This window comes from Magnolia sinica, chromosome 16 (assembly GCF_029962835.1).
Source record: "Magnolia sinica isolate HGM2019 chromosome 16, MsV1, whole genome shotgun sequence".
NCBI classification, from domain to species: Eukaryota; Viridiplantae; Streptophyta; class Magnoliopsida; order Magnoliales; family Magnoliaceae; genus Magnolia; species Magnolia sinica.
This window is the reverse complement of record NC_080588.1, coordinates 69,480,194-69,488,240: the sequence shown is the minus strand read 5'-3', so window position 1 is coordinate 69,488,240 and position 8,047 is coordinate 69,480,194. Positions and strand designations below refer to the sequence as shown.

At 38.7% G+C, this 8,047-nt stretch overlaps 1 long non-coding RNA gene across 3 annotated transcripts; it reads left to right on the top strand.

Annotated features, from left to right (window-relative positions):
• Positions 1 to 4,914: 4,914 nt before the first annotated feature.
• On the top strand, positions 4,915 to 7,099 carry LOC131229657 (uncharacterized). 3 transcript variants are annotated; one of them, XR_009163524.1, is made up of 4 exons: positions 4,915 to 5,096; positions 5,933 to 6,221; positions 6,382 to 6,453; positions 6,545 to 6,658. It is a non-coding gene; the product is annotated as an uncharacterized LOC131229657 (long non-coding RNA). The 3 variants fall into 3 exon arrangements; XR_009163522.1 differs by having other exon boundaries at positions 6,382 to 6,639; XR_009163523.1 differs by lacking the exons at positions 5,933 to 6,221; positions 6,382 to 6,453; positions 6,545 to 6,658 and adding an exon at positions 6,838 to 7,099.
• The last annotated feature ends 948 nt before the right edge of the window (positions 7,100 to 8,047 follow it).

Sequence of the window (8,047 nt, the reverse complement as noted above, 5' to 3'; positions counted from 1 at the left end):
AGGTTGCCTCGTTCAATTTATAGGTTGCCTCGCTGAATTTTTAGGTTCCCTCTCTCAATTTCTAGCTTCCCTCGCTTAATTTCTAGCTTCCTTAGCTCAATTCCTAGTTTTCCTCACTGAATTTTCACGTTGCATCGCTCAATTCCTAGGTTGCCTCGCTCAATTCCTAGGTTGCCTCGCTGAATTTCTAGCTTTCCTTGCTCAATTCCTAGGTTGCCTCATTCAATTTATAGGTTGCCTCGCTGAATTTTTAGGTTCTCTCTCTTAATTTCTAGCTTCCCTCGCTTAATTTTTAGCTTCCTCTAGCTTCCCTAGCTCAATTCCTAGGTTTCCTCACTAAATTTTCACATTGTCTCGCTCAATTCCTAGGTTGCCTCGCTCAATTTCTAGGTTGCCTCGCTGAATTTCTAGCTTCCCTTGCTCAATTCCTAGGTTGCCTCGTTCAATTTATAGGTTGTCTCGCTGAATTTCTAAGTTCCCTCTCTCAATTTCTAGCTTCCCTTGCTTAATTTCTAGCTTCCTCTAGCTTCCCTAGCTCAATTCCTAGGTTTCCTCGTTGAATTTTCACGTTGCCTCGCTCAATTCCTAGGTTGTCTCGCTTAATTTATATGTTGCCTCGCTGAATTTATAGGTTCTCTCGCTCAAATTCTAACTTTCCTCGTTCAATTTTTAACTTCCCTTGCTCAATTCCTAGGTTGCCTCACTCAAATCCTAGGTTTTTTCGCTCAATTTCTAGGTTCCCTCGCTCAATTTCTAGGTTGCTTCGCTCAATTTTTAGGTTGCCTCGTTCAATTGATAGGTTGTCTCACTCAATTTCTAGGTTCCCTCGCTCAATTTGTAGCTTTCCTCGCTCAATTCCTAGGTTCCCTCGGTTGCCTCGCTCAAACCCTATGTTGCCTCGCTGAATTCCTATGTTGCCTCGCTCAAATCCTAGATTACCTTGGTGAATTCCTACCTTGCCTCACTCAATTTCTAGCTTCTCTTGCTCAAATCCTAGGTTGTCTCACTGAATTTCTAGGTTTTCTCGCTTAATTTCTAGCTTCCCTCGCTCAATTCCTAGGATGCCTTGCTGAATTTCTACGTTGCCTTGCTCATTTCCTAGGTTCCCTCGCTCAATTCCTACGTTGCCTCGCTCAAATCCTTGGTTGCCTTACTCAATTTCTAGGTTCCCTCACACAATTTGTAGCTTCCTTTGCTCAAATCCTAGGGTGCCTCGCTAATTTTTTAGATTCCCTCGCTCAAATTCTAGCTTCCCTCACTCAATTTCTAACTTCCCTCATTCAATTCCCAGGTTGCCTTGCTCAAATCCTAGGTTTCCTCGCTGAATTTCTACCTAGCCTTGCTCAATTTCTAGCTTCCCTCACTCAAATCCTAGGTTCCCTCGCTGAATTTCTAGGTTCCCTCGCTTAATTTCTAGCTTCCCTCGCTTAATTATTAGGATTCTTCGTTGAATTTCTACGTCGCCTCACTCATTTTCTAGCTTCCCTTGCTCAATTCCTATGTTGCTTCGCTCAAATCCTACGTTGTCTCGCTCAATTTCTAAGTTCCCCCGCATAATTTGCAACTTCTCTGGCTCAAATCCTAGGTTGTCTCGCTGTATTTCTACATTTCCTCACTCAAATTCTAACTTCCCTCACTCAATTCCTAGGTTGCCTAGCTTAAATCGTAGGTTCCCTCGCTCAATTTCTAGGTTCCCTTGCTCATTTTATAGTTGTCTCGCTCAATTTTTAGCTTCCCTCGCTCAATATCTAGATCCCTCGCTGAACTCCTACCTCGCCTCGCTCAATTTCTAGGTTCCCTCGCTCAATTCCTACCTTGCCTCACTCAATTTTCAATTTGCCCACTCAATTTCATGTTTGCCCTGCTCAATTTCTAGTTTGACTGCGAAGTGAATGAAATGTATTTTTGACCATCGACATGATGGATGGAATTTTGGAAAATAATTAGGTTGGTTGGCTAAAGTAGCTTCTCTTACCCCAAAATCACATGTGGTACGTAAAGTAACTAATTTTAGTTTAGAAGATATTCTTTTTAAATGAATAAAGAAAGAAATGAAAAAAAAAAGAGAGAGTTTTTTTTTTTTATATGCGCCCGTGCGCACGCACACACACACATATATATATTAGAGAAAAATGTACGTGGAATAAAGTTCTCGACATAAAAAATAAATAGAGAAGAAAGTGCATAGCTACAGTTATGCTACGGTTATAATCTGTAGCCATATTCTGACCCGGTCATCCAGGTCATGACCCGGTCGACCCCAACACGCTGTTTCTTTTCTTTTTTCTTTTTCCCTGATGTAATCCCTACCGATTTTTCCCATTATGAGGTGTGTGTTATATCCAAACCGTTCATCTATTTGAAGAACTCGTATTAAGGCTTGAGATGAAAAATAAGACAGGTCTAGTACCATTGAAACCCTATTAGGGGTTACAGAAGTTTTGGATCATTATGAAATTTGTTTTTCCTCTTCATCCAGGCCTTTGTGACCCTTATGAATGGATTGGATGGAAAATAAATGTTATGGTGGGCCCTACAAAATTTTTAATGGTGAAAATCAATTTCCCCGCTGCTCTTTGAGGTGTGGTCCAGTTGATCTTTGGATATGATTTTTATTTTTTTGGATAACGCTCCAAAATGATCTCGAAATATGGATGAACATTGTGGATATAATAAGTACATAGCTGTGGGGCCATGTAACTTTGATCTCTTCTAAGCCGTTCGTACAACTCTCCGTTGGAGGAGCGTCAGCGCTCGTCTTCACAGTGAAAAGGAGGGGTAGTTTCGTCCTCAAAATCGTTGTCCGCACGCGCTAATCTAAGTTGGTAACTTAAGTTTGTATTCCTTCATAAAAACCGCTGGATAAAAGGTTTTGCATACAGTGGTCATTTTCTCTATTACCTAATCCGGCTGGATTCCAAATGACCCGATTTTAAGATATCGTGAATAGCTGTGCACGAAGAATGTACACATGCAAGATGTAACATCATCTTGAGAAGCGTATGGATACGTGTTCTTCTCTGTTTCGTCCTAGAGACGGAGCTAGCACTGCCCGTTGCAATTTGGAGGTGAGCAATTCAAACAGCGATAATCAATTTGGCAAAATCCTTCTGTTAAGCAATTCAAACAGAGATTTTCGGTAAGGAAAATTCCTTTTACCATTGGAATGGATTCTTCAACTTGGTTTCATCTTCTTAAGGGTGCGAGTCTTTTATATACTGCCGGTGTCTTAAATTTGTCAATAAAAGGATATGTAGATGCCATTGATAGACTACTTAATGCCAACAAGGTCGATGCCATCGATAAATGCTTGATCTTATTAGAAAAATTCATGTCGTTTGCTAGAACTTTTGCTAACAAGCAGAGAGGTCGATGCCATCGATAAATGCTCGATCCTATCAGAAAAATTTATGTTGTTTGCTAGAACTTTTTAATGTTACTATTCGATGAAATCGAAGGAGTTCGATGCCATGGATCACTACAAGAAAATATGCCTTTAGCCACAATTTTTTAGCCTCAGTTAAAAAAATGAAGGCTGAATGTGTTTTTTAGCCTCAGTTGTTAAGGAACTGAAGCTAAAAGTTCATTTTTAGCCTTAGTTGTTAAGGAACTGAGGCTAAAAGTTCATTTTTAGCCTCAGTTGCATAGGAACCGAGGTGAAAAGTCTATTTTTTAGCCTCAGTTACATATGAACCGAAACAAAAAATGAACTTTTAGCCTCAGTTCCTTAGCAATGGAGGCGAAAAGTCTTCTTTTTGGCCTTAGTTGCATAGGAACCGAGTCGAAAAATGAACTTTTAAACTCAGTTGCACAGGAACCGAGGCGAAAAGTCTACCTTTTAGCCTCAGTTACTTAGGAACCGAAGCGAAAAGTCTACCTTTTAGTCTCACTTGCATAAGAACCGAGGCGAAAAGTCTACTTTTTAGCCTCAATTGCATAGGAACCGAGGCAAAAAGTTAGCAAAAAGTCTAACTTTTTGCTTCAGTTGCATAGGAACCAAGGCGAAAAGTCTACCTTTTAGCCTCAGTTGCATAGGAACCGAGGCGAAAAGTCTATCTTTTAACCTCAGTTCTATAGGAACCAAGGCAAAAAGTCTACCTTTTAGTCTCCCTTGCATAGGAACCGAGGCGAAAAGTCTACCTTTTAGCCTCAGTTCCATAAACACCGAGGTGAAAAGTCTACCTTTTAGCCTCAGTTGCATAGGAACCGAGGTGAAAAGTCTACCTTTTAGCCTCGGTTGCATAGGAACCGAGGCCAAAAATTTACCTTTTAGCCTTAGTTAGTTTACTTTTTCACCTCATTTGCATAGAATCGACGCCAAAAGTCTACTTATCGGGATAGGCAGAGGCCCCACGGGCCATCTAGCGGCCACCGTGATCTATGACTTCTACCCACACCATTCATATATTTTTTTTCATATCAATTTAGAAAACTGGACAAAAAATAAGACAACTTCTAGTCTTAAATGGACCACACAGTGGGGATTAAATTCCTACCATTGAAAAATTCTCAGGGCCACATAAGTTATAGAGTTATAGATCAGTATGATATTTATTTTTTCACTTCATCCAAGTATATATGACCGTATCAACAGGATGGATGGAAAATAAATGGCACGGTGGACCCTACGAAGGTTTCAATGCTGGGCGTTCTTAGCACTACTTCTTCTTACAGTGTGGTCCACTTAAGCCTTTCATCTGCCTTATTTTTTATCCAGTATTTTAAAATGATATAGAAAAATGGATGGATGGTGTGGATAAAAGTAACACATCATAGTGTCCCCTCAGTGGCCCGTGGGGCCTCCGCCAGTACCGAGCTCAGACCAGGAGGGCGTAGTACCTGATGCGCACCCTACTTTTTAGCCTCAGTTGCCTAGAACCGAGGCCAAAGGTCTACTCACCGTGAGCGCCTTGGTGAGAGAGAGTGAGAGACTCGCCATCGGTGGGTTTTTACCCGAGCCAAACCAGAAAAACGAAAAGAAGAAAAGAAAAAGGAGAGAGAGAGGGAGGGAGAGATCGAAGCAAGAAAAAGAAAGGAAGATGAAAAAAAATGTAAAAATCGAAGATCCGATCTTCAATCGATCTCGACATCGCCAGGTACGTACGAATCTCCCTTCGATCTTTGTTATTCACCGTGCAATCTGGCATTTCTTCCCATTTCTTCGACCATTCGTCGCTGATTGAAGAAGGGAATCGCTAAGGTTTGTGGCTCTTGGAGTGTCGGTTCCTCTCAAAATTGTGGTGGGAATCGCTAGGGTTTTTTTTTTTTTGGTAGGAATGGTTGGGTTTTGATGCGTTTGGTGGGAAAAAGTTTCGGAAAAATTCAGTCTTGTGCCTTTTTTTTCCTGCATTTTGTGTGTTTTTGCCGGAATTGCTGAGTTTCTGGAAATCGCTTTTGATTTCGTCGGGGAGAGTTAGGTTTTGGATGCGGTAGATGTGGGAGAAATCCCAAAGGTTTTATTTTTTGCATATTGTGTATGAGTTGTGGTTTGATTTGTAGGAATTTGCTTTGGAGTTTCTGAGATTGGCCCCTTTCGGAGATCTCTCTTCAACTCTGATGTGATTTGTTTGGAAATTAGGGTTTTGGCCTTTTTTAAGCAATGCTGCATCAGGTGAATTTTCAGAGAAGTGGAAATTCAACAAGCATTTTGTCTAATAAATCATATGCTTTGATGTTCTTTTCTGAGATTTAGTTTCATTTCATTTTACTGCATTTTCTTTCCATACCAGAAAGGAAAATGTGGTTTTTTGTTTTTTGGTCATGCTATCTAAAACCCTATTTTATTTATTTATTTATTTCTGTTTTCTATGTTTTCAGAAAAATGTCAGCAAGAATTGTTAGATTTCATGATATTTATTTCATAGCTTCAGTATTCATGCAACAGGGATTTTCTTCATCATTGGTCATGGTGTTTCCTGTTTATTCTTCCCAGGTACCTAAACAGTAACAAGCTCACTGGGCTAATTCCACCTGAATTGGGGAACATGTCCAAGCTAAGCTGTCTGTGAAGGTTCTTACTTTAAAATAAAATTTCCATTTCGGGAATATTTGTGTGTAAATTATTTCTGATAGTTTCCTTCTACGGGAAATTGAACAACAATGAACTGGTTGGTAGCATTCCGGCCGAGCTTGGATAGCTGGAGTTGTTTGAATTGTGCATGGCAAAGATTGAATGGTTCCATTCCATCTGAATTCCTGAAGCTGGAGAGTCTAACATATCTGTAAGTCTTAACCAAAAGATATAAGAGATGGGCCAGTCATTTGTGAACATATTCTAATTTACAATGATGTCTTTGTACAGAGGCTTGCAGTTATTAAGTGCACATGCTTTCATTAGTATATTTATATTTTTACCAATCTATATTTTCTTTTAAACTGCAGAAACTTCTCATCGAACAATTTCAAAGGGTGGATCCCTGTTGAGTTAGGGTGCATAATCAATCTTGATACTCTGTCGGTTGCAATGTAAGCTTTCAATGATTATGACGAGAAAGAGGACTTGTACTACCCTTTAAAAAAATCTCTTATATTGATTATTTTACAGGCCTTTGCTCAACTATTGCAACCTCCTCATGATGATGCTCAAATTATCATAACAGATTGTTTCCTTGTCCCCATATTGGTTATTTGTGATCAGCATGGTTCCTAGGTTTGTAAGTGTCTTTTGGCTTCAACCTGTGAAATAGACCACTCTACTTTTAATTCCTTAATATAATTTCCATGGAGGTGGGTATTAAATACCTTTTGCTCTGATTTTAGCAGCCATTTTTTTCCAATCTTTGGTTGACTAATCATTGTCTTTTTGTACCTCTATTTGGAAACTTGAAAAATCTTTAGTCGATTTGATCAGTTCATCAAGACTCAAGAAAGAAAGTAAAAAAAAAAAAAGAAAAAGATGTGACTCTGTCTAGACAGGTAACTTGGTCAAGTCGATTCAACTCAACAAAACTCAAAAAAAAAAAGATGTGACTCTGATAGTGTTGTTTCTCTGCTTTACAGATTTGGGGCATGCTGTTAATTTATGAAATTAGAGGAAGAGGAGTTGTTTGTCTTTCTAATCTGTCAGTAGAATTCTTTTGTTTGTTTGTTTGTTTGTCTTTTTTTTTTTTTTTAAAAATAAATTTTTATACCTCATGCTGTTCTTAATTTGATAAGAGTTAAAGAAAAATAGGAAGTTGGAAGTTTGAGCTCAAATATAGCAATGAACTGCTAATAAACAAATTTTGATCGATGAGATATATTCAGAATATCCAATGGTAACTTTTTCTTTTCTAATCTGTCAGTAGATATTCAGATTATCCAAGGTTGCATTACCTTGGATAATCTTTTGCTACAATTGCATCTCATGAGATATATTCAGAGTATCCAATGGTAACGTTTTCTTTTCTGGTGCCAGCGAAATAAACAAATTTTGATCGTTGCTGTTGTCCATGCAGTAAATGAGGACTATGTTGAGATGGAAAATGATTTCATGAGGCTTGGTTTCCTTGCTAGTGGAACAGATATATCTCCAATTATTCGAGCTTTAGAAGCAATTTGGCAAAATTCAGTGGGAAAAGGACTTTCTGACTTTAATTTTCGGAGTGTTACTGGTAAACCTTACATTCTTGTTTCTATTTGTTGTTAGTTACAATTTTTTGCCTCAACTTCGTTGTCGATGTAATCACATAATATCTTTACTTGGTTCTTTTTTAGATTATAATATACATTCATGAATTCACATTCCATTTCCGATAAGGAATTAAGTCAAGTTCTAGTCTCACGGTTTTGAGATAGCTGCATGTTCTTCAATCTAATAGGAGATACAGTAAATGGTACTTCCTTTGGGAATGTTTCAAAGGAACGATATGATGCATAAAAGGGACGAATGGCTTGCTCAGCAGGTTGTATCATCTGATGTATGTTTTCCAATTTGTTATTTCAGGGATTGCCCCAATGACATTAAGGAAGCAGTCTACTGTTACAGGTGGCTGGTTGCCATTTGTTATTAAATTAACCATGGTTTAATTTATAATTTTTCATTCTCTATTCAAAATTTGACCAATGT